At 45.2% G+C, this 24,385-nt stretch overlaps 18 non-coding genes and 1 pseudogene across 18 annotated transcripts; all 19 read right to left on the bottom strand.

Annotated features, from left to right (window-relative positions):
- Positions 1 to 110: 110 nt before the first annotated feature.
- LOC141216898 (U2 spliceosomal RNA) lies at positions 111 to 188 on the bottom strand (annotated as a pseudogene).
- A 1,115-nt stretch (positions 189 to 1,303) lies between these two features.
- On the bottom strand, positions 1,304 to 1,494 carry LOC141217098 (U2 spliceosomal RNA). The gene has a single exon (XR_012285971.1). It is a non-coding gene; the product is annotated as a U2 spliceosomal RNA (small nuclear RNA).
- Positions 1,495 to 2,609: 1,115 nt separating this feature from the next.
- LOC141217097 (U2 spliceosomal RNA) lies at positions 2,610 to 2,800 on the bottom strand. Its single transcript, XR_012285970.1, has one exon. It is a non-coding gene; the product is annotated as a U2 spliceosomal RNA (small nuclear RNA).
- A 1,115-nt stretch (positions 2,801 to 3,915) lies between these two features.
- On the bottom strand, positions 3,916 to 4,106 carry LOC141217096 (U2 spliceosomal RNA). Its single transcript, XR_012285969.1, has one exon. It is a non-coding gene; the product is annotated as a U2 spliceosomal RNA (small nuclear RNA).
- A 1,115-nt stretch (positions 4,107 to 5,221) lies between these two features.
- Positions 5,222 to 5,412, bottom strand: LOC141217095 (U2 spliceosomal RNA). The gene has a single exon (XR_012285968.1). It is a non-coding gene; the product is annotated as a U2 spliceosomal RNA (small nuclear RNA).
- Positions 5,413 to 6,527: 1,115 nt separating this feature from the next.
- LOC141217094 (U2 spliceosomal RNA) lies at positions 6,528 to 6,718 on the bottom strand. The gene has a single exon (XR_012285967.1). It is a non-coding gene; the product is annotated as a U2 spliceosomal RNA (small nuclear RNA).
- A 1,115-nt stretch (positions 6,719 to 7,833) lies between these two features.
- On the bottom strand, positions 7,834 to 8,024 carry LOC141217093 (U2 spliceosomal RNA). The gene has a single exon (XR_012285966.1). It is a non-coding gene; the product is annotated as a U2 spliceosomal RNA (small nuclear RNA).
- A 1,115-nt stretch (positions 8,025 to 9,139) lies between these two features.
- Positions 9,140 to 9,330, bottom strand: LOC141217091 (U2 spliceosomal RNA). The gene has a single exon (XR_012285965.1). It is a non-coding gene; the product is annotated as a U2 spliceosomal RNA (small nuclear RNA).
- A 1,115-nt stretch (positions 9,331 to 10,445) lies between these two features.
- Positions 10,446 to 10,636, bottom strand: LOC141217090 (U2 spliceosomal RNA). The gene has a single exon (XR_012285964.1). It is a non-coding gene; the product is annotated as a U2 spliceosomal RNA (small nuclear RNA).
- A 1,115-nt stretch (positions 10,637 to 11,751) lies between these two features.
- LOC141217088 (U2 spliceosomal RNA) lies at positions 11,752 to 11,942 on the bottom strand. The gene has a single exon (XR_012285962.1). It is a non-coding gene; the product is annotated as a U2 spliceosomal RNA (small nuclear RNA).
- A 1,115-nt stretch (positions 11,943 to 13,057) lies between these two features.
- LOC141217087 (U2 spliceosomal RNA) lies at positions 13,058 to 13,248 on the bottom strand. The gene has a single exon (XR_012285961.1). It is a non-coding gene; the product is annotated as a U2 spliceosomal RNA (small nuclear RNA).
- Positions 13,249 to 14,363: 1,115 nt separating this feature from the next.
- LOC141217086 (U2 spliceosomal RNA) lies at positions 14,364 to 14,554 on the bottom strand. Its single transcript, XR_012285960.1, has one exon. It is a non-coding gene; the product is annotated as a U2 spliceosomal RNA (small nuclear RNA).
- Positions 14,555 to 15,669: 1,115 nt separating this feature from the next.
- On the bottom strand, positions 15,670 to 15,860 carry LOC141217085 (U2 spliceosomal RNA). The gene has a single exon (XR_012285959.1). It is a non-coding gene; the product is annotated as a U2 spliceosomal RNA (small nuclear RNA).
- A 1,115-nt stretch (positions 15,861 to 16,975) lies between these two features.
- On the bottom strand, positions 16,976 to 17,166 carry LOC141217084 (U2 spliceosomal RNA). The gene has a single exon (XR_012285958.1). It is a non-coding gene; the product is annotated as a U2 spliceosomal RNA (small nuclear RNA).
- A 1,112-nt stretch (positions 17,167 to 18,278) lies between these two features.
- LOC141217083 (U2 spliceosomal RNA) lies at positions 18,279 to 18,469 on the bottom strand. The gene has a single exon (XR_012285957.1). It is a non-coding gene; the product is annotated as a U2 spliceosomal RNA (small nuclear RNA).
- Positions 18,470 to 19,586: 1,117 nt separating this feature from the next.
- On the bottom strand, positions 19,587 to 19,777 carry LOC141217082 (U2 spliceosomal RNA). Its single transcript, XR_012285956.1, has one exon. It is a non-coding gene; the product is annotated as a U2 spliceosomal RNA (small nuclear RNA).
- A 1,115-nt stretch (positions 19,778 to 20,892) lies between these two features.
- On the bottom strand, positions 20,893 to 21,083 carry LOC141217081 (U2 spliceosomal RNA). Its single transcript, XR_012285955.1, has one exon. It is a non-coding gene; the product is annotated as a U2 spliceosomal RNA (small nuclear RNA).
- A 1,115-nt stretch (positions 21,084 to 22,198) lies between these two features.
- LOC141217080 (U2 spliceosomal RNA) lies at positions 22,199 to 22,389 on the bottom strand. Its single transcript, XR_012285954.1, has one exon. It is a non-coding gene; the product is annotated as a U2 spliceosomal RNA (small nuclear RNA).
- A 1,115-nt stretch (positions 22,390 to 23,504) lies between these two features.
- Positions 23,505 to 23,695, bottom strand: LOC141217079 (U2 spliceosomal RNA). Its single transcript, XR_012285953.1, has one exon. It is a non-coding gene; the product is annotated as a U2 spliceosomal RNA (small nuclear RNA).
- Between the last annotated feature and the right edge of the window lie 690 nt (positions 23,696 to 24,385).

The raw sequence follows: 24,385 nt of genomic DNA, 5'->3' as shown, positions 1-24,385 counted from the left end.
GTCTTCTTCTGGATTCTTTAGAGCTTCTTCCTCCCACCGATATCCGCCTTCGTTCTCCGATGTCAGCTGGGATCCGAAGCTCTTCTCCTTCCGAGTTCGATCGCTCTCGTCAAGTGTAGATCGTAGCTCTTGTGTTCTTAAAAGAACAGATACTACACTTGATCTTAGCCAAAAGGCCGAGAAGCGATAACCAGAATTGGTTTCAAACTACGGAGCCACCCAAGGATCCTGAAAAGTCCATTTGTGGAGATGAGCTCCTGGACTCCCGTTAAGAAGACATGTTGTCAACCTCTAGATCCCTTACATGCCTGCACTTTTCGGCTTGCTGCTGCTGCAATCCACGCGTTTTAGATCTGCATAACTCCACCTCTTTAAACACAGCACCTTCACCCCCTGCTGTTCCCACCCGCCTCAACACCGTTGGAAGGGAGGAGAACCAATTAAGGCGGAGGGTGGGGTGGAACGAGCAGCTGTCTACCCTTAGCAGGAGGGCTCCTGATTACATACCTCTCCTGCTGCTGCTGCTGCTGGCTGTCCAGCAGCAGACTGAAGGTGGCTGCTGCTGTGCACAGGTATATAAAGGCTCAGAGCCTATTATGACACGCGCAGCCAGCGTTCCATTGCCACATTCCATCTACTGCAGGCAGGATACCTGGCTGGCTGAATGTCGCTGAGAAGCTCACAGAGACCGCCATAAGCAACAGTTTAACAGAATGCCACAGACTAATCAACCAAACTTTTTGGGTTGGGTTCTCTTTTATAGTCTGCAGGCATTAAATGAAAGAAGTCAGTGTTCCAGCAGAAGGAGACAACGTTTCAGAAAAGGCATTGTAGCAAACCAAAAAAGAAATTTTAAGCGCAGCAGAGTAACCAGCGCACATACCTGTTAGCTCAGGTGAGTTTAAAAGGCTGCTGTTGATAACAAGGGCATTTGCTAAATAGATGGTGTGTGTGCAACAATATACTGAAAGGTCAATTATATTGTGCAGCTTATCTCACCACCTGTAGTTATTTAGGTGAAAGCTCCAAAATGCTTGCCTAATATGTCTGTTTATCCAAAAGGAAGTAAAAAGGGAGAGCTAGAAAGATAGCATTGCATCACATTACATGGCAATGCAATGCACAGTTGCTGAAGTTGAACCAAAATGAGCTTGTAATCTGGCTTCTGCAACTTTGAACATGAAAAATCCAATGAGGAGAAGAAAAGCAAAGCCAAAGAGTCCATCCCCAAATCCGACAAACAAGCAAAATGAACAAAAAACATTGAATTCAATTCTTTCTGATTTTAGAAACTGCATTAAAGAAGGGGTGCACCGGTCCTGGAGATACTGCAATACCAGGTCAATGCGTGGAGTGGACAGAGCAAGCTCTTTTTCCATCTCCCTGTTCTAAAAATCCATTTAATATATGGTCCCCAGATAGGGGACGTATCAGATATTAAACTGATAAGAACAGATACTACACTTGATCTTAGCCAAAAGGCCGAGAAGCGATAACCAGAATTGGTTTCAAACTACGGAGCCACCCAAGGATCCTGAAAAGTCCATTTGTGGAGATGAGCTCCTGGACTCCCGTTAAGAAGACATGTTGTCAACCTCTAGATCCCTTACATGCCTGCACTTTTCGGCTTGCTGCTGCTGCAATCCACGCGTTTTAGATCTGCATAACTCCACCTCTTTAAACACAGCACCTTCACCCCCTGCTGTTCCCACCCGCCTCAACACCGTTGGAAGGGAGGAGAACCAATTAAGGCGGGGGGTGGGGTGGAACGAGCAGCTGTCTACCCTTAGCAGGAGGGCTCCTGATTACATACCTCTCCTGCTGCTGCTGCTGCTGGCTGTCCAGCAGCAGACTGAAGGTGGCTGCTGCTGTGCACAGGTATATAAAGGCTCAGAGCCTATTATGACACGCGCAGCCAGCGTTCCATTGCCACATTCCATCTACTGCAGGCAGGATACCTGGCTGGCTGAATGTCGCTGAGAAGCTCACAGAGACCGCCATAAGCAACAGTTTAACAGAATGCCACAGACTAATCAACCAAACTTTTTGGGTTGGGTTCTCTTTTATAGTCTGCAGGCATTAAATGAAAGAAGTCAGTGTTCCAGCAGAAGGAGACAACGTTTCAGAAAAGGCATTGTAGCAAATCAAAAAAGAAATTTTAAGCGCAGCAGAGTAACCAGCGCACATACCTGTTAGCTCAGGTGAGTTTAAAAGGCTGCTGTTGATAACAAGGGCATTTGCTAAATAGATGGTGTGTGTGCAACAATATACTGAAAGGTCAATTATATTGTGCAGCTTATCTCACCACCTGTAGTTATTTAGGTGAAAGCTCCAAAATGCTTGCCTAATATGTCTGTTTATCCAAAAGGAAGTAAAAAGGGAGAGCTAGAAACATAGCATTGCATCACATTACATGGCAATGCAATGCACAGTTGCTGAAGTTGAACCAAAATGAGCTTGTAATCTGGCTTCTGCAACTTTGAACATGAAAAATCCAATGAGGAGAAGAAAAGCAAAGCCAAAGAGTCCATCCCCAAATCCGACAAACAAGCAAAATGAACAAAAAACATTGAATTCAATTCTTTCTGATTTTAGAAACTGCATTAAAGAAGGGGTGCACCGGTCCTGGAGATACTGCAATACCAGGTCAATGCGTGGAGTGGACAGAGCAAGCTCTTTTTCCATCTCCCTGTTCTAAAAATCCATTTAATATATGGTCCCCAGATAGGGGACGTATCAGATATTAAACTGATAAGAACAGATACTACACTTGATCTTAGCCAAAAGGCCGAGAAGCGATAACCAGAATTGGTTTCAAACTACGGAGCCACCCAAGGATCCTGAAAAGTCCATTTGTGGAGATGAGCTCCTGGACTCCCGTTAAGAAGACATGTTGTCAACCTCTAGATCCCTTACATGCCTGCACTTTTCGGCTTGCTGCTGCTGCAATCCACGCGTTTTAGATCTGCATAACTCCACCTCTTTAAACACAGCACCTTCACCCCCTGCTGTTCCCACCCGCCTCAACACCGTTGGAAGGGAGGAGAACCAATTAAGGCGGGGGGTGGGGTGGAACGAGCAGCTGTCTACCCTTAGCAGGAGGGCTCCTGATTACATACCTCTCCTGCTGCTGCTGCTGCTGGCTGTCCAGCAGCAGACTGAAGGTGGCTGCTGCTGTGCACAGGTATATAAAGGCTCAGAGCCTATTATGACACGCGCAGCCAGCGTTCCATTGCCACATTCCATCTACTGCAGGCAGGATACCTGGCTGGCTGAATGTCGCTGAGAAGCTCACAGAGACCGCCATAAGCAACAGTTTAACAGAATGCCACAGACTAATCAACCAAACTTTTTGGGTTGGGTTCTCTTTTATAGTCTGCAGGCATTAAATGAAAGAAGTCAGTGTTCCAGCAGAAGGAGACAACGTTTCAGAAAAGGCATTGTAGCAAACCAAAAAAGAAATTTTAAGCGCAGCAGAGTAACCAGCGCACATACCTGTTAGCTCAGGTGAGTTTAAAAGGCTGCTGTTGATAACAAGGGCATTTGCTAAATAGATGGTGTGTGTGCAACAATATACTGAAAGGTCAATTATATTGTGCAGCTTATCTCACCACCTGTAGTTATTTAGGTGAAAGCTCCAAAATGCTTGCCTAATATGTCTGTTTATCCAAAAGGAAGTAAAAAGGGAGAGCTAGAAAGATAGCATTGCATCACATTACATGGCAATGCAATGCACAGTTGCTGAAGTTGAACCAAAATGAGCTTGTAATCTGGCTTCTGCAACTTTGAACATGAAAAATCCAATGAGGAGAAGAAAAGCAAAGCCAAAGAGTCCATCCCCAAATCCGACAAACAAGCAAAATGAACAAAAAACATTGAATTCAATTCTTTCTGATTTTAGAAACTGCATTAAAGAAGGGGTGCACCGGTCCTGGAGATACTGCAATACCAGGTCAATGCGTGGAGTGGACAGAGCAAGCTCTTTTTCCATCTCCCTGTTCTAAAAATCCATTTAATATATGGTCCCCAGATAGGGGACGTATCAGATATTAAACTGATAAGAACAGATACTACACTTGATCTTAGCCAAAAGGCCGAGAAGCGATAACCAGAATTGGTTTCAAACTACGGAGCCACCCAAGGATCCTGAAAAGTCCATTTGTGGAGATGAGCTCCTGGACTCCCGTTAAGAAGACATGTTGTCAACCTCTAGATCCCTTACATGCCTGCACTTTTCGGCTTGCTGCTGCTGCAATCCACGCGTTTTAGATCTGCATAACTCCACCTCTTTAAACACAGCACCTTCACCCCCTGCTGTTCCCACCCGCCTCAACACCGTTGGAAGGGAGGAGAACCAATTAAGGCGGGGGGTGGGGTGGAACGAGCAGCTGTCTACCCTTAGCAGGAGGGCTCCTGATTACATACCTCTCCTGCTGCTGCTGCTGCTGGCTGTCCAGCAGCAGACTGAAGGTGGCTGCTGCTGTGCACAGGTATATAAAGGCTCAGAGCCTATTATGACACGCGCAGCCAGCGTTCCATTGCCACATTCCATCTACTGCAGGCAGGATACCTGGCTGGCTGAATGTCGCTGAGAAGCTCACAGAGACCGCCATAAGCAACAGTTTAACAGAATGCCACAGACTAATCAACCAAACTTTTTGGGTTGGGTTCTCTTTTATAGTCTGCAGGCATTAAATGAAAGAAGTCAGTGTTCCAGCAGAAGGAGACAACGTTTCAGAAAAGGCATTGTAGCAAACCAAAAAAGAAATTTTAAGCGCAGCAGAGTAACCAGCGCACATACCTGTTAGCTCAGGTGAGTTTAAAAGGCTGCTGTTGATAACAAGGGCATTTGCTAAATAGATGGTGTGTGTGCAACAATATACTGAAAGGTCAATTATATTGTGCAGCTTATCTCACCACCTGTAGTTATTTAGGTGAAAGCTCCAAAATGCTTGCCTAATATGTCTGTTTATCCAAAAGGAAGTAAAAAGGGAGAGCTAGAAACATAGCATTGCATCACATTACATGGCAATGCAATGCACAGTTGCTGAAGTTGAACCAAAATGAGCTTGTAATCTGGCTTCTGCAACTTTGAACATGAAAAATCCAATGAGGAGAAGAAAAGCAAAGCCAAAGAGTCCATCCCCAAATCCGACAAACAAGCAAAATGAACAAAAAACATTGAATTCAATTCTTTCTGATTTTAGAAACTGCATTAAAGAAGGGGTGCACCGGTCCTGGAGATACTGCAATACCAGGTCAATGCGTGGAGTGGACAGAGCAAGCTCTTTTTCCATCTCCCTGTTCTAAAAATCCATTTAATATATGGTCCCCAGATAGGGGACGTATCAGATATTAAACTGATAAGAACAGATACTACACTTGATCTTAGCCAAAAGGCCGAGAAGCGATAACCAGAATTGGTTTCAAACTACGGAGCCACCCAAGGATCCTGAAAAGTCCATTTGTGGAGATGAGCTCCTGGACTCCCGTTAAGAAGACATGTTGTCAACCTCTAGATCCCTTACATGCCTGCACTTTTCGGCTTGCTGCTGCTGCAATCCACGCGTTTTAGATCTGCATAACTCCACCTCTTTAAACACAGCACCTTCACCCCCTGCTGTTCCCACCCGCCTCAACACCGTTGGAAGGGAGGAGAACCAATTAAGGCGGGGGGTGGGGTGGAACGAGCAGCTGTCTACCCTTAGCAGGAGGGCTCCTGATTACATACCTCTCCTGCTGCTGCTGCTGCTGGCTGTCCAGCAGCAGACTGAAGGTGGCTGCTGCTGTGCACAGGTATATAAAGGCTCAGAGCCTATTATGACACGCGCAGCCAGCGTTCCATTGCCACATTCCATCTACTGCAGGCAGGATACCTGGCTGGCTGAATGTCGCTGAGAAGCTCACAGAGACCGCCATAAGCAACAGTTTAACAGAATGCCACAGACTAATCAACCAAACTTTTTGGGTTGGGTTCTCTTTTATAGTCTGCAGGCATTAAATGAAAGAAGTCAGTGTTCCAGCAGAAGGAGACAACGTTTCAGAAAAGGCATTGTAGCAAACCAAAAAAGAAATTTTAAGCGCAGCAGAGTAACCAGCGCACATACCTGTTAGCTCAGGTGAGTTTAAAAGGCTGCTGTTGATAACAAGGGCATTTGCTAAATAGATGGTGTGTGTGCAACAATATACTGAAAGGTCAATTATATTGTGCAGCTTATCTCACCACCTGTAGTTATTTAGGTGAAAGCTCCAAAATGCTTGCCTAATATGTCTGTTTATCCAAAAGGAAGTAAAAAGGGAGAGCTAGAAAGATAGCATTGCATCACATTACATGGCAATGCAATGCACAGTTGCTGAAGTTGAACCAAAATGAGCTTGTAATCTGGCTTCTGCAACTTTGAACATGAAAAATCCAATGAGGAGAAGAAAAGCAAAGCCAAAGAGTCCATCCCCAAATCCGACAAACAAGCAAAATGAACAAAAAACATTGAATTCAATTCTTTCTGATTTTAGAAACTGCATTAAAGAAGGGGTGCACCGGTCCTGGAGATACTGCAATACCAGGTCAATGCGTGGAGTGGACAGAGCAAGCTCTTTTTCCATCTCCCTGTTCTAAAAATCCATTTAATATATGGTCCCCAGATAGGGGACGTATCAGATATTAAACTGATAAGAACAGATACTACACTTGATCTTAGCCAAAAGGCCGAGAAGCGATAACCAGAATTGGTTTCAAACTACGGAGCCACCCAAGGATCCTGAAAAGTCCATTTGTGGAGATGAGCTCCTGGACTCCCGTTAAGAAGACATGTTGTCAACCTCTAGATCCCTTACATGCCTGCACTTTTCGGCTTGCTGCTGCTGCAATCCACGCGTTTTAGATCTGCATAACTCCACCTCTTTAAACACAGCACCTTCACCCCCTGCTGTTCCCACCCGCCTCAACACCGTTGGAAGGGAGGAGAACCAATTAAGGCGGGGGGTGGGGTGGAACGAGCAGCTGTCTACCCTTAGCAGGAGGGCTCCTGATTACATACCTCTCCTGCTGCTGCTGCTGCTGGCTGTCCAGCAGCAGACTGAAGGTGGCTGCTGCTGTGCACAGGTATATAAAGGCTCAGAGCCTATTATGACACGCGCAGCCAGCGTTCCATTGCCACATTCCATCTACTGCAGGCAGGATACCTGGCTGGCTGAATGTCGCTGAGAAGCTCACAGAGACCGCCATAAGCAACAGTTTAACAGAATGCCACAGACTAATCAACCAAACTTTTTGGGTTGGGTTCTCTTTTATAGTCTGCAGGCATTAAATGAAAGAAGTCAGTGTTCCAGCAGAAGGAGACAACGTTTCAGAAAAGGCATTGTAGCAAACCAAAAAAGAAATTTTAAGCGCAGCAGAGTAACCAGCGCACATACCTGTTAGCTCAGGTGAGTTTAAAAGGCTGCTGTTGATAACAAGGGCATTTGCTAAATAGATGGTGTGTGTGCAACAATATACTGAAAGGTCAATTATATTGTGCAGCTTATCTCACCACCTGTAGTTATTTAGGTGAAAGCTCCAAAATGCTTGCCTAATATGTCTGTTTATCCAAAAGGAAGTAAAAAGGGAGAGCTAGAAAGATAGCATTGCATCACATTACATGGCAATGCAATGCACAGTTGCTGAAGTTGAACCAAAATGAGCTTGTAATCTGGCTTCTGCAACTTTGAACATGAAAAATCCAATGAGGAGAAGAAAAGCAAAGCCAAAGAGTCCATCCCCAAATCCGACAAACAAGCAAAATGAACAAAAAACATTGAATTCAATTCTTTCTGATTTTAGAAACTGCATTAAAGAAGGGGTGCACCGGTCCTGGAGATACTGCAATACCAGGTCAATGCGTGGAGTGGACAGAGCAAGCTCTTTTTCCATCTCCCTGTTCTAAAAATCCATTTAATATATGGTCCCCAGATAGGGGACGTATCAGATATTAAACTGATAAGAACAGATACTACACTTGATCTTAGCCAAAAGGCCGAGAAGCGATAACCAGAATTGGTTTCAAACTACGGAGCCACCCAAGGATCCTGAAAAGTCCATTTGTGGAGATGAGCTCCTGGACTCCCGTTAAGAAGACATGTTGTCAACCTCTAGATCCCTTACATGCCTGCACTTTTCGGCTGGCTGCTGCTGCAATCCACGCGTTTTAGATCTGCATAACTCCACCTCTTTAAACACAGCACCTTCACCCCCTGCTGTTCCCACCCGCCTCAACACCGTTGGAAGGGAGGAGAACCAATTAAGGCGGGCTGTGGGGTGGAACGAGCAGCTGTCTACCCTTAGCAGGAGGGCTCCTGATTACATACCTCTCCTGCTGCTGCTGCTGCTGGCTGTCCAGCAGCAGACTGAAGGTGGCTGCTGCTGTGCACAGGTATATAAAGGCTCAGAGCCTATTATGACACGCGCAGCCAGCGTTCCATTGCCACATTCCATCTACTGCAGGCAGGATACCTGGCTGGCTGAATGTCGCTGAGAAGCTCACAGAGACCGCCATAAGCAACAGTTTAACAGAATGCCACAGACTAATCAACCAAACTTTTTGGGTTGGGTTCTCTTTTATAGTCTGCAGGCATTAAATGAAAGAAGTCAGTGTTCCAGCAGAAGGAGACAACGTTTCAGAAAAGGCATTGTAGCAAACCAAAAAAGAAATTTTAAGCGCAGCAGAGTAACCAGCGCACATACCTGTTAGCTCAGGTGAGTTTAAAAGGCTGCTGTTGATAACAAGGGCATTTGCTAAATAGATGGTGTGTGTGCAACAATATACTGAAAGGTCAATTATATTGTGCAGCTTATCTCACCACCTGTAGTTATTTAGGTGAAAGCTCCAAAATGCTTGCCTAATATGTCTGTTTATCCAAAAGGAAGTAAAAAGGGAGAGCTAGAAAGATAGCATTGCATCACATTACATGGCAATGCAATGCACAGTTGCTGAAGTTGAACCAAAATGAGCTTGTAATCTGGCTTCTGCAACTTTGAACATGAAAAATCCAATGAGGAGAAGAAAAGCAAAGCCAAAGAGTCCATCCCCAAATCCGACAAACAAGCAAAATGAACAAAAAACATTGAATTCAATTCTTTCTGATTTTAGAAACTGCATTAAAGAAGGGGTGCACCGGTCCTGGAGATACTGCAATACCAGGTCAATGCGTGGAGTGGACAGAGCAAGCTCTTTTTCCATCTCCCTGTTCTAAAAATCCATTTAATATATGGTCCCCAGATAGGGGACGTATCAGATATTAAACTGATAAGAACAGATACTACACTTGATCTTAGCCAAAAGGCCGAGAAGCGATAACCAGAATTGGTTTCAAACTACGGAGCCACCCAAGGATCCTGAAAAGTCCATTTGTGGAGATGAGCTCCTGGACTCCCGTTAAGAAGACATGTTGTCAACCTCTAGATCCCTTACATGCCTGCACTTTTCGGCTTGCTGCTGCTGCAATCCACGCGTTTTAGATCTGCATAACTCAACCTCTTTAAACACAGCACCTTCACCCCCTGCTGTTCCCACCCGCCTCAACACCGTTGGAAGGGAGGAGAACCAATTAAGGCGGGGGGTGGGGTGGAACGAGCAGCTGTCTACCCTTAGCAGGAGGGCTCCTGATTACATACCTCTCCTGCTGCTGCTGCTGCTGGCTGTCCAGCAGCAGACTGAAGGTGGCTGCTGCTGTGCACAGGTATATAAAGGCTCAGAGCCTATTATGACACGCGCAGCCAGCGTTCCATTGCCACATTCCATCTACTGCAGGCAGGATACCTGGCTGGCTGAATGTCGCTGAGAAGCTCACAGAGACCGCCATAAGCAACAGTTTAACAGAATGCCACAGACTAATCAACCAAACTTTTTGGGTTGGGTTCTCTTTTATAGTCTGCAGGCATTAAATGAAAGAAGTCAGTGTTCCAGCAGAAGGAGACAACGTTTCAGAAAAGGCATTGTAGCAAACCAAAAAAGAAATTTTAAGCGCAGCAGAGTAACCAGCGCATATACCTGTTAGCTCAGGTGAGTTTAAAAGGCTGCTGTTGATAACAAGGGCATTTGCTAAATAGATGGTGTGTGTGCAACAATATACTGAAAGGTCAATTATATTGTGCAGCTTATCTCACCACCTGTAGTTATTTAGGTGAAAGCTCCAAAATGCTTGCCTAATATGTCTGTTTATCCAAAAGGAAGTAAAAAGGGAGAGCTAGAAAGATAGCATTGCATCACATTACATGGCAATGCAATGCACAGTTGCTGAAGTTGAACCAAAATGAGCTTGTAATCTGGCTTCTGCAACTTTGAACATGAAAAATCCAATGAGGAGAAGAAAAGCAAAGCCAAAGAGTCCATCCCCAAATCCGACAAACAAGCAAAATGAACAAAAAACATTGAATTCAATTCTTTCTGATTTTAGAAACTGCATTAAAGAAGGGGTGCACCGGTCCTGGAGATACTGCAATACCAGGTCAATGCGTGGAGTGGACAGAGCAAGCTCTTTTTCCATCTCCCTGTTCTAAAAATCCATTTAATATATGGTCCCCAGATAGGGGACGTATCAGATATTAAACTGATAAGAACAGATACTACACTTGATCTTAGCCAAAAGGCCGAGAAGCGATAACCAGAATTGGTTTCAAACTACGGAGCCACCCAAGGATCCTGAAAAGTCCATTTGTGGAGATGAGCTCCTGGACTCCCGTTAAGAAGACATGTTGTCAACCTCTAGATCCCTTACATGCCTGCACTTTTCGGCTTGCTGCTGCTGCAATCCACGCGTTTTAGATCTGCATAACTCCACCTCTTTAAACACAGCACCTTCACCCCCTGCTGTTCCCACCCGCCTCAACACCGTTGGAAGGGAGGAGAACCAATTAAGGCGGGGGGTGGGGTGGAACGAGCAGCTGTCTACCCTTAGCAGGAGGGCTCCTGATTACATACCTCTCCTGCTGCTGCTGCTGCTGGCTGTCCAGCAGCAGACTGAAGGTGGCTGCTGCTGTGCACAGGTATATAAAGGCTCAGAGCCTATTATGACACGCGCAGCCAGCGTTCCATTGCCACATTCCATCTACTGCAGGCAGGATACCTGGCTGGCTGAATGTCGCTGAGAAGCTCACAGAGACCGCCATAAGCAACAGTTTAACAGAATGCCACAGACTAATCAACCAAACTTTTTGGGTTGGGTTCTCTTTTATAGTCTGCAGGCATTAAATGAAAGAAGTCAGTGTTCCAGCAGAAGGAGACAACGTTTCAGAAAAGGCATTGTAGCAAACCAAAAAAGAAATTTTAAGCGCAGCAGAGTAACCAGCGCACATACCTGTTAGCTCAGGTGAGTTTAAAAGGCTGCTGTTGATAACAAGGGCATTTGCTAAATAGATGGTGTGTGTGCAACAATATACTGAAAGGTCAATTATATTGTGCAGCTTATCTCACCACCTGTAGTTATTTAGGTGAAAGCTCCAAAATGCTTGCCTAATATGTCTGTTTATCCAAAAGGAAGTAAAAAGGGAGAGCTAGAAAGATAGCATTGCATCACATTACATGGCAATGCAATGCACAGTTGCTGAAGTTGAACCAAAATGAGCTTGTAATCTGGCTTCTGCAACTTTGAACATGAAAAATCCAATGAGGAGAAGAAAAGCAAAGCCAAAGAGTCCATCCCCAAATCCGACAAACAAGCAAAATGAACAAAAAACATTGAATTCAATTCTTTCTGATTTTAGAAACTGCATTAAAGAAGGGGTGCACCGGTCCTGGAGATACTGCAATACCAGGTCAATGCGTGGAGTGGACAGAGCAAGCTCTTTTTCCATCTCCCTGTTCTAAAAATCCATTTAATATATGGTCCCCAGATAGGGGACGTATCAGATATTAAACTGATAAGAACAGATACTACACTTGATCTTAGCCAAAAGGCCGAGAAGCGATAACCAGAATTGGTTTCAAACTACGGAGCCACCCAAGGATCCTGAAAAGTCCATTTGTGGAGATGAGCTCCTGGACTCCCGTTAAGAAGACATGTTGTCAACCTCTAGATCGCTTACATGCCTGCACTTTTCGGCTTGCTGCTGCTGCAATCCACGCGTTTTAGATCTGCATAACTCCACCTCTTTAAACACAGCACCTTCACCCCCTGCTGTTCCCACCCGCCTCAACACCGTTGGAAGGGAGGAGAACCAATTAAGGCGGGGGGTGGGGTGGAACGAGCAGCTGTCTACCCTTAGCAGGAGGGCTCCTGATTACATACCTCTCCTGCTGCTGCTGCTGCTGGCTGTCCAGCAGCAGACTGAAGGTGGCTGCTGCTGTGCACAGGTATATAAAGGCTCAGAGCCTATTATGACACGCGCAGCCAGCGTTCCATTACCACATTCCATCTACTGCAGGCAGGATACCTGGCTGGCTGAATGTCGCTGAGAAGCTCACAGAGACCGCCATAAGCAACAGTTTAACAGAATGCCACAGAATAATCAACCAAACTTTTTGGGTTGGGTTCTCTTTTATAGTCTGCAGGCATTAAATGAAAGAAGTCAGTGTTCCAGCAGAAGGAGACAACGTTTCAGAAAAGGCATTGTAGCAAACCAAAAAAGAAATTTTAAGCGCAGCAGAGTAACCAGCGCACATACCTGTTAGCTCAGGTGAGTTTAAAAGGCTGCTGTTGATAACAAGGGCATTTGCTAAATAGATGGTGTGTGTGCAACAATATACTGAAAGGTCAATTATATTGTGCAGCTTATCTCACCACCTGTAGTTATTTAGGTGAAAGCTCCAAAATGCTTGCCTAATATGTCTGTTTATCCAAAAGGAAGTAAAAAGGGAGAGCTAGAAAGATAGCATTGCATCACATTACATGGCAATGCAATGCACAGTTGCTGAAGTTGAACCAAAATGAGCTTGTAATCTGGCTTCTGCAACTTTGAACATGAAAAATCCAATGAGGAGAAGAAAAGCAAAGCCAAAGAGTCCATCCCCAAATCCGACAAACAAGCAAAATGAACAAAAAACATTGAATTCAATTCTTTCTGATTTTAGAAACTGCATTAAAGAAGGGGTGCACCGGTCCTGGAGATACTGCAATACCAGGTCAATGCGTGGAGTGGACAGAGCAAGCTCTTTTTCCATCTCCCTGTTCTAAAAATCCATTTAATATATGGTCCCCAGATAGGGGACGTATCAGATATTAAACTGATAAGAACAGATACTACACTTGATCTTAGCCAAAAGGCCGAGAAGCGATAACCAGAATTGGTTTCAAACTACGGAGCCACCCAAGGATCCTGAAAAGTCCATTTGTGGAGATGAGCTCCTGGACTCCCGTTAAGAAGACATGTTGTCAACCTCTAGATCCCTTACATGCCTGCACTTTTCGGCTTGCTGCTGCTGCAATCCACGCGTTTTAGATCTGCATAACTCCACCTCTTTAAACACAGCACCTTCACCCCCTGCTGTTCCCACCCGCCTCAACACCGTTGGAAGGGAGGAGAACCAATTAAGGCGGGGGGTGGGGTGGAACGAGCAGCTGTCTACCCTTAGCAGGAGGGCTCCTGATTACATACCTCTCCTGCTGCTGCTGCTGCTGGCTGTCCAGCAGCAGACTGAAGGTGGCTGCTGCTGTGCACAGGTATATAAAGGCTCAGAGCCTATTATGACACGCGCAGCCAGCGTTCCATTGCCACATTCCATCTACTGCAGGCAGGATACCTGGCTGGCTGAATGTCGCTGAGAAGCTCACAGAGACCGCCATAAGCAACAGTTTAACAGAATGCCACAGACTAATCAACCAAACTTTTTGGGTTGGGTTCTCTTTTATAGTCTGCAGGCATTAAATGAAAGAAGTCAGTGTTCCAGCAGAAGGAGACAACGTTTCAGAAAAGGCATTGTAGCAAACCAAAAAAGAAATTTTAAGCGCAGCAGAGTAACCAGCGCACATACCTGTTAGCTCAGGTGAGTTTAAAAGGCTGCTGTTGATAACAAGGGCATTTGCTAAATAGATGGTGTGTGTGCAACAATATACTGAAAGGTCAATTATATTGTGCAGCTTATCTCACCACCTGTAGTTATTTAGGTGAAAGCTCCAAAATGCTTGCCTAATATGTCTGTTTATCCAAAAGGAAGTAAAAAGGGAGAGCTAGAAAGATAGCATTGCATCACATTACATGGCAATGCAATGCACAGTTGCTGAAGTTGAACCAAAATGAGCTTGTCATCTGGCTTCTGCAACTTTGAACATGAAAAATCCAATGAGGAGAAGAAAAGCAAAGCCAAAGAGTCCATCCCCAAATCCGACAAACAAGCAAAATGAACAAAAAACATTGAATTCAATTCTTTCTGATTTTAGAAACTGCATTAAAGAAGGGGTGCACCGGTCCTGGAGATACTGCAATACCAGGTCAATGCGTGGAGTGGACAGAGCAAGCTCTTTTTCCATCTCCCTGTTCTAAAAATCCATTTAATATATGGTCCCCAGATAGGGGACGTATCAGATATTAAACTGATAAGAACAGATACTACACTTGATCTTAGCCAAAAGGCCGAGAAGCGATAACCAGAATTGGTTTCAAACTACGGAGCCACCCAAGGATCCTGAAAAGTCCATTTGTGGAGATGAGCTCCTGGACTCCCGTTAAGAAGACATGTTGTCAACCTCTAGATCCCTTACATGCCTGCACTTTTCGGCTTGCTGCTGCTGCAATCCACGCGTTTTAGATCTGCATAACTCCACCTCTTTAAACACAGCACCTTCACCCCCTGCTGTTCCCACCCGCCTCAACACCGTTGGAAGGGAGGAGAACCAATTAACGCGGGGGGTGGGGTGGAACGAGCAGCTGTCTACCCTTAGCAGGAGGGCTCCTGATTACATACCTCTCCTGCTGCTGCTGCTGCTGGCTGTCCAGCAGCAGACTGAAGGTGGCTGCTGCTGTGCACAGGTATATAAAGGCTCAGAGCCTATTATGACACGCGCAGCCAGCGTTCCATTGCCACATTCCATCTACTGCAGGCAGGATACCTGGCTGGCTGAATGTCGCTGAGAAGCTCACAGAGAAAGCCATAAGCAACAGTTTAACAGAATGCCACAGACTAATCAACCAAACTTTTTGGGTTGGGTTCTCTTTTATAGTCTGCAGGCATTAAATGAAAGAAGTCAGTGTTCCAGCAGAAGGAGACAACGTTTCAGAAAAGGCATTGTAGCAAACCAAAAAAGAAATTTTAAGCGCAGCAGAGTAACCAGCGCACATACCTGTTAGCTCAGGTGAGTTTAAAAGGCTGCTGTTGATAACAAGGGCATTTGCTAAATAGATGGTGTGTGTGCAACAATATACTGAAAGGTCAATTATATTGTGCAGCTTATCTCACCACCTGTAGTTATTTAGGTGAAAGCTCCAAAATGCTTGCCTAATATGTCTGTTTATCCAAAAGGAAGTAAAAAGGGAGAGCTAGAAAGATAGCATTGCATCACATTACATGGCAATGCAATGCACAGTTGCTGAAGTTGAACCAAAATGAGCTTGTAATCTGGCTTCTGCAACTTTGAACATGAAAAATCCAATGAGGAGAAGAAAAGCAAAGCCAAAGAGTCCATCCCCAAATCCGACAAACAAGCAAAATGAACAAAAAACATTGAATTCAATTCTTTCTGATTTTAGAAACTGCATTAAAGAAGGGGTGCACCGGTCCTGGAGATACTGCAATACCAGGTCAATGCGTGGAGTGGACAGAGCAAGCTCTTTTTCCATCTCCCTGTTCTAAAAATCCATTTAATATATGGTCCCCAGATAGGGGACGTATCAGATATTAAACTGATAAGAACAGATACTACACTTGATCTTAGCCAAAAGGCCGAGAAGCGATAACCAGAATTGGTTTCAAACTACGGAGCCACCCAAGGATCCTGAAAAGTCCATTTGTGGAGATGAGCTCCTGGACTCCCGTTAAGAAGACATGTTGTCAACCTCTTGATCCCTTACATGCCTGCACTTTTCGGCTTGCTGCTGCTGCAATCCACGCGTTTTAGATCTGCATAACTCCACCTCTTTAAACACAGCACCTTCACCCCCTGCTGTTCCCACCCGCCTCAACACCGTTGGAAGGGAGGAGAACCAATTAAGGCGGGGGGTGGGGTGGAACGAGCAGCTGTCTACCCTTAGCAGGAGGGCTCCTGATTACATACCTCTCCTGCTGCTGCTGCTGCTGGCTGTCCAGCAGCAGACTGAAGGTGGCTGCTGCTGTGCACAGGTATATAAAGGCTCAGAGCCTATTATGACACGCGCAGCCAGCGTTCCATTGCCACATTCCATCTACTGCAGGCAGGATACCTGGCTGGCTGAATGTCGCTGAGAAGCTCACAGAGACCGCCATAAGCAACAGTTTAACAGAATGCCACAGACTAATCAACCAAACTTTTTGGGTTGGGTTCTCTTTTATAGTCTGCAGGCATTAAATGAAAGAAGTCAGTGTTCCAGCAGAAGGAGACAACGTTTCAGAAAAGGCATTGTAGCAAACCAAAAAAGAAATTTTAAGCGCAGCAGAGTAACCAGCGCACATACCTGTTAGCTCAGGTGAGTTTAAAAGGCTGCTGTTGATAACAAGGGCATTTGCTAAATAGATGGTGTGTGTGCAACAATATACTGAAAGATCAATTATATTGTGCAGCTTATCTCACCACCTGTAGTTATTTAGGTGAAAGCTCCAAAATGCTTGCCTAATATGTCTGTTTATCCAAAAGGAAGTAAAAAGGGAGAGCTAGAAAGATAGCATTGCATCACATTACATGGCAATGCAATGCACAGTTGCTGAAGTTGAACCAAAATGAGCTTGTAATCTGGCTTCTGCAACTTTGAACATGAAAAATCCAATGAGGAGAAGAAAAGCAAAGCCAAAGAGTCCATCCCCAAATCCGACAAACAAGCAAAATGAACAAAAAACATTGAATTCAATTCTTTCTGATTTTAGAAACTGCATTAAAGAAGGGGTGCACCGGTCCTGGAGATACTGCAATACCAGGTCAATGCGTGGAGTGGACAGAGCAAGCTCTTTTTCCATCTCCCTGTTCTAAAAATCCATTTAATATATGGTCCCCAGATAGGGGACGTATCAGATATTAAACTGATAAGAACAGATACTACACTTGATCTTAGCCAAAAGGCCGAGAAGCGATAACCAGAATTGGTTTCAAACTACGGAGCCACCCAAGGATCCTGAAAAGTCCATTTGTGGAGATGAGCTCCTGGACTCCCGTTAAGAAGACATGTTGTCAACCTCTAGATCCCTTACATGCCTGCACTTTTCGGCTTGCTGCTGCTGCAATCCACGCGTTTTAGATCTGCATAACTCCACCTCTTTAAACACAGCACCTTCACCCCCTGCTGTTCCCACCCGCCTCAACACCGTTGGAAGGGAGGAGAACCAATTAAGGCGGGGGGTGGGGTGGAACGAGCAGCTGTCTACCCTTAGCAGGAGGGCTCCTGATTACATACCTCTCCTGCTGCTGCTGCTGGCTGTCCAGCAGCAGACTGAAGGTGGCTGCTGCTGTGCACAGGTATATAAAGGCTCAGAGCCTATTATGACACGCGCAGCCAGCGTTCCATTGCCACATTCCATCTACTGCAGGCAGGATACCTGGCTGGCTGAATGTCGCTGAGAAGCTCACAGAGACCGCCATAAGCAACAGTTTAACAGAATGCCACAGACTAATCAACCAAACTTTTTGGGTTGGGTTCTCTTTTATAGTCTGCAGGCATTAAATGAAAGAAGTCAGTGTTCCAGCAGAAGGAGACAACGTTTCAGAAAAGGCATTGTAGCAAACCAAAAAAGAAATTTTAAGCGCAGCAGAGTAACCAGCGCACATACCTGTTAGCTCAGGTGAGTTTAAAAGGCTGCTGTTGATAACAAGGGCATTTGCTAAATAGATGGTGTGTGTGCAACAATATACTGAAAGGTCAATTATATTGTGCAGCTTATCTCACCACCTGTAGTTATTTAGGTGAAAGCTCCAAAATGCTTGCCTAATATGTCTGTTTATCCAAAAGGAAGTAAAAAGGGAGAGCTAGAAAGATAGCATTGCATCACATTACATGGCAATGCAATGCACAGTTGCTGAAGTTGAACCAAAATGAGCTTGTAATCTGGCTTCTGCAACTTTGAACATGAAAAATCCAATGAGGAGAAGAAAAGCAAAGCCAAAGAGTCCATCCCCAAATCCGACAAACAAGCAAAATGAACAAAAAACATTGAATTCAATTCTTTCTGATTTTAGAAACTGCATTAAAGAAGGGGTGCACCGGTCCTGGAGATACTGCAATACCAGGTCAATGCGTGGAGTGGACAGAGCAAGCTCTTTTTCCATCTCCCTGTTCTAAAAATCCATTTAATATATGGTCCCCAGATAGGGGACGTATCAGATATTAAACTGATAAGAACAGATACTACACTTGATCTTAGCCAAAAGGCCGAGAAGCGATAACCAGAATTGGTTTCAAACTACGGAGCCACCCAAGGATCCTGAAAAGTCCATTTGTGGAGATGAGCTCCTGGACTCCCGTTAAGAAGACATGTTGTCAACCTCTAGATCCCTTACATGCCTGCACTTTTCGGCTTGCTGCTGCTGCAATCCACGCGTTTTAGATCTGCATAACTCCACCTCTTTAAACACAGCACCTTCACCCCCTGCTGTTCCCACCCGCCTCAACACCGTTGGAAGGGAGGAGAACCAATTAAGGCGGGGGGTGGGGTGGAACGAGCAGCTGTCTACCCTTAGCAGGAGGGCTCCTGATTACATACCTCTCCTGCTGCTGCTGCTGCTGCTGGCTGTCCAGCAGCAGACTGAAGGTGGCTGCTGCTGTGCACAGGTATATAAAGGCTCAGAGCCTATTATGACACGCGCAGCCAGCGTTCCATTGCCACATTCCATCTACTGCAGGCAGGATACCTGGCTGGCTGAATGTCGCTGAGAAGCTCACAGAGACCGCCATAAGCAACAGTTTAACAGAATGCCACAGACTAATCAACCAAACTTTTTGGGTTGGGTTCTCTTTTATAGTCTGCAGGCATTAAATGAAAGAAGTCAGTGTTCCAGCAGAAGGAGACAACGTTTCAGAAAAGGCATTGTAGCAAACCAAAAAAGAAATTTTAAGCGCAGCAGAGTAACCAGCGCACATACCTGTTAGCTCAGGTGAGTTTAAAAGGCTGCTGTTGATAACAAGGGCATTTGCTAAATAGATGGTGTGTGTGCAACAATATACTGAAAGGTCAATTATATTGTGCAGCTTATCTCACCACCTGTAGTTATTTAGGTGAAAGCTCCAAAATGCTTGCCTAATATGTCTGTTTATCCAAAAGGAAGTAAAAGGGAGAGCTAGCAAGATAGCATTGCATCACATTACATGGCAATGCAATGCACAGTTGCTGAAGTTGAACCAAAATGAGCTTGTAATCTGGCTTCTGCAACTTTGAACATGAAAAATCCAATGAGGAGAAGAAAAGCAAAGCCAAAGAGTCCATCCCCAAATCCGACAAACAAGCAAAATGAACAAAAAACATTGAATTCAATTCTTTCTGATTTTAGAAACTGCATTAAAGAAGGGGTGCACCGGTCCTGGAGATACTGCAATACCAGGTCAATGCGTGGAGTGGACAGAGCAAGCTCTTTTTCCATCTCCCTGTTCTAAAAATCCATTTAATATATGGTCCCCAGATAGGGGACGTATCAGATATTAAACTGATAAGAACAGATACTACACTTGATCTTAGCCAAAAGGCCGAGAAGCGATAACCAGAATTGGTTTCAAACTACGGAGCCACCCAAGGATCCTGAAAAGTCCATTTGTGGAGATGAGCTCCTGGACTCCCGTTAAGAAGACATGTTGTCAACCTCTAGATCCCTTACATGCCTGCACTTTTCGGCTTGCTGCTGCTGCAATCCACGCGTTTTAGATCTGCATAACTCCACCTCTTTAAACACAGCACCTTCACCCCCTGCTGTTCCCACCCGCCTCAACACCGTTGGAAGGGAGGAGAACCAATTAAGGCGGGGGGTGGGGTGGAACGAGCAGCTGTCTACCCTTAGCAGGAGGGCTCCTGATTACATACCTCTCCTGCTGCTGCTGCTGCTGGCTGTCCAGCAGCAGACTGAAGGTGGCTGCTGCTGTGCACAGGTATATAAAGGCTCAGAGCCTATTATGACACGCGCAGCCAGCGTTCCATTGCCACATTCCATCTACTGCAGGCAGGATACCTGGCTGGCTGAATGTCGCTGAGAAGCTCACAGAGACCGCCATAAGCAACAGTTTAACAGAATGCCACAGACTAATCAACCAAACTTTTTGGGTTGGGTTCTCTTTTATAGTCTGCAGGCATTAAATGAAAGAAGTCAGTGTTCCAGCAGAAGGAGACAACGTTTCAGAAAAGGCATTGTAGCAAACCAAAAAAGAAATTTTAAGCGCAGCAGAGTAACCAGCGCACATACCTGTTAGCTCAGGTGAGTTTAAAAGGCTGCTGTTGATAACAAGGGCATTTGCTAAATAGATGGTGTGTGTGCAACAATATACTGAAAGGTCAATTATATTGTGCAGCTTATCTCACCACCTGTAGTTATTTAGGTGAAAGCTCCAAAATGCTTGCCTAATATGTCTGTTTATCCAAAAGGAAGTAAAAAGGGAGAGCTAGAAAGATAGCATTGCATCACATTACATGGCAATGCAATGCACAGTTGCTGAAGTTGAACCAAAATGAGCTTGTAATCTGGCTTCTGCAACTTTGAACATGAAAAATCCAATGAGGAGAAGAAAAGCAAAGCCAAAGAGTCCATCCCCAAATCCGACAAACAAGCAAAATGAACAAAAAACATTGAATTCAATTCTTTCTGATTTTAGAAACTGCATTAAAGAAGGGGTGCACCGGTCCTGGAGATACTGCAATACCAGGTCAATGCGTGGAGTGGACAGAGCAAGCTCTTTTTCCATCTCCCTGTTCTAAAAATCCATTTAATATATGGTCCCCAGATAGGGGACGTATCAGATATTAAACTGATAAGAACAGATACTACACTTGATCTTAGCCAAAAGGCCGAGAAGCGATAACCAGAATTGGTTTCAAACTACGGAGCCACCCAAGGATCCTGAAAAGTCCATTTGTGGAGATGAGCTCCTGGACTCCCGTTAAGAAGACATGTTGTCAACCTCTAGATCCCTTACATGCCTGCACTTTTCGGCTTGCTGCTGCTGCAATCCACGCGTTTTAGATCTGCATAACTCCACCTCTTTAAACACAGCACCTTCACCCCCTGCTGTTCCCACCCGCCTCAACACCGTTGGAAGGGAGGAGAACCAATTAAGGCGGGGGGTGGGGTGGAACGAGCAGCTGTCTACCCTTAGCAGGAGGGCTCCTGATTACATACCTCTCCTGCTGCTGCTGCTGCTGGCTGTCCAGCAGCAGACTGAAGGTGGCTGCTGCTGTGCACAGGTATATAAAGGCTCAGAGCCTATTATGACACGCGCAGCCAGCGTTCCATTGCCACATTCCATCTACTGCAGGCAGGATACCTGGCTGGCTGAATGTCGCTGAGAAGCTCACAGAGACCGCCATAAGCAACAGTTTAACAGAATGCCACAGACTAATCAACCAAACTTTTTGGGTTGGGTTCTCTTTTATAGTCTGCAGGCATTAAATGAAAGAAGTCAGTGTTCCAGCAGAAGGAGACAACGTTTCAGAAAAGGCATTGTAGCAAACCAAAAAAGAAATTTTAAGCGCAGCAGAGTAACCAGCGCACATACCTGTTAGCTCAGGTGAGTTTAAAAGGCTGCTGTTGATAACAAGGGCATTTGCTAAATAGATGGTGTGTGTGCAACAATATACTGAAAGGTCAATTATATTGTGCAGCTTATCTCACCACCTGTAGTTATTTAGGTGAAAGCTCCAAAATGCTTGCCTAATATGTCTGTTTATCCAAAAGGAAGTAAAAAGGGAGAGCTAGAAAGATAGCATTGCATCACATTACATGGCAATGCAATGCACAGTTGCTGAAGTTGAACCAAAATGAGCTTGTAATCTGGCTTCTGCAACTTTGAACATGAAAAATCCAATGAGGAGAAGAAAAGCAAAGCCAAAGAGTCCATCCCCAAATCCGACAAACAAGCAAAATGAACAAAAAACATTGAATTCAATTCTTTCTGATTTTAGAAACTGCATTAAAGAAGGGGTGCACCGGTCCTGGAGATACTGCAATACCAGGTCAATGCGTGGAGTGGACAGAGCAAGCTCTTTTTCCATCTCCCTGTTCTAAAAATCCATTTAATATATGGTCCCCAGATAGGGGACGTATCAGATATTAAACTGATAAGAACAGATACTACACTTGATCTTAGCCAAAAGGCCGAGAAGCGATAACCAGAATTGGTTTCAAACTACGGAGCCACCCAAGGATCCTGAAAAGTCCATTTGTGGAGATGAGCTCCTGGACTCCCGTTAAGAAGACATGTTGTCAACCTCTAGATCCCTTACATGCCTGCACTTTTCGGCTTGCTGCTGCTGCAATCCACGCGTTTTAGATCTGCATAACTCCACCTCTTTAAACACAGCACCTTCACCCCCTGCTGTTCCCACCCGCCTCAACACCGTTGGAAGGGAGGAGAACCAATTAAGGCGGGGGGTGGGGTGGAACGAGCAGCTGTCTACCCTTAGCAGGAGGGCTCCTGATTACATACCTCTCCTGCTGCTGCTGCTGCTGGCTGTCCAGCAGCAGACTGAAGGTGGCTGCTGCTGTGCACAGGTATATAAAGGCTCAGAGCCTATTATGACACGCGCAGCCAGCGTTCCATTGCCACATTCCATCTACTGCAGGCAGGATACCTGGCTGGCTGAATGTCGCTGAGAAGCTCACAGAGACCGCCATAAGCAACAGTTTAACAGAATGCCACAGACTAATCAACCAAACTTTTTGGGTTGGGTTCTCTTTTATAGTCTGCAGGCATTAAATGAAAGAAGTCAGTGTTCCAGCAGAAGGAGACAACGTTTCAGAAAAGGCATTGTAGCAAACCAAAAAAGAAATTTTAAGCGCAGCAGAGTAACCAGCGCACATACCTGTTAGCTCAGGTGAGTTTAAAAGGCTGCTGTTGATAACAAGGGCATTTGCTAAATAGATGGTGTGTGTGCAACAATATACTGAAAGGTCAATTATATTGTGCAGCTTATCTCACCACCTGTAGTTATTTAGGTGAAAGCTCCAAAATGCTTGCCTAATATGTCTGTTTATCCAAAAGGAAGTAAAAAGGGAGAGCTAGAAAGATAGCATTGCATCACATTACATGGCAATGCAATGCACAGTTGCTGAAGTTGAACCAAAATGAGCTTGTAATCTGGCTTCTGCAACTTTGAACATGAAAAATCCAATGAGGAGAAGAAAAGCAAAGCCAAAGAGTCCATCCCCACATCCGACAAACAAGCAAAATGAACAAAAAACATTGAATTCAATTCTTTCTGATTTTAGAAACTGCATTAAAGAAGGGGTGCACCGGTCCTGGAGATACTGCAATACCAGGTCAATGCGTGGAGTGGACAGAGCAAGCTCTTTTTCCATCTCCCTGTTCTAAAAATCCATTTAATATATGGTCCCCAGATAGGGGACGTATCAGATATTAAACTGATAAGAACAGATACTACACTTGATCTTAGCCAAAAGGCCGAGAAGCGATAACCAGAATTGGTTTCAAACTACGGAGCCACCCAAGGATCCTGAAAAGTCCATTTGTGGAGATGAGCTCCTGGACTCCCGTTAAGAAGACATGTTGTCAACCTCTAGATCCCTTACATGCCTGCACTTTTCGGCTTGCTGCTGCTGCAATCCACGCGTTTTAGATCTGCATAACTCCACCTCTTTAAACACAGCACCTTCACCCCCTGCTGTTCCCACCCGCCTCAACACCGTTGGAAGGGAGGAGAACCAATTAAGGCGGGGGGTGGGGTGGAACGAGCAGCTGTCTACCCTTAGCAGGAGGGCTCCTGATTACATACCTCTCCTGCTGCTGCTGCTGCTGGCTGTCCAGCAGCAGACTGAAGGTGGCTGCTGCTGTGCACAGGTATATAAAGGCTCAGAGCCTATTATGACACGCGCAGCCAGCGTTCCATTGCCACATTCCATCTACTGCAGGCAGGATACCTGGCTGGCTGAATGTCGCTGAGAAGCTCACAGAGACCGCCATAAGCAACAGTTTAACAGAATGCCACAGACTAATCAACCAAACTTTTTGGGTTGGGTTCTCTTTTATAGTCTGCAGGCATTAAATGAAAGAAGTCAGTGTTCCAGCAGAAGGAGACAACGTTTCAGAAAAGGCATTGTAGCAAACCAAAAAAGAAATTTTAAGCGCAGCAGAGTAACCAGCGCA

The sequence above is a fragment of the Phyllobates terribilis genome, unplaced genomic scaffold (assembly GCF_046119375.1).
Source record: "Phyllobates terribilis strain yellow unplaced genomic scaffold, ASM4611937v1 Scaffold_236__1_contigs__length_3049075, whole genome shotgun sequence".
NCBI lineage: Eukaryota > Metazoa > Chordata > Amphibia > Anura > Dendrobatidae > Phyllobates > Phyllobates terribilis.
The sequence above is the reverse complement of the archived record's forward strand: the minus strand, read 5'-3'. Positions and strand labels throughout refer to the sequence as shown.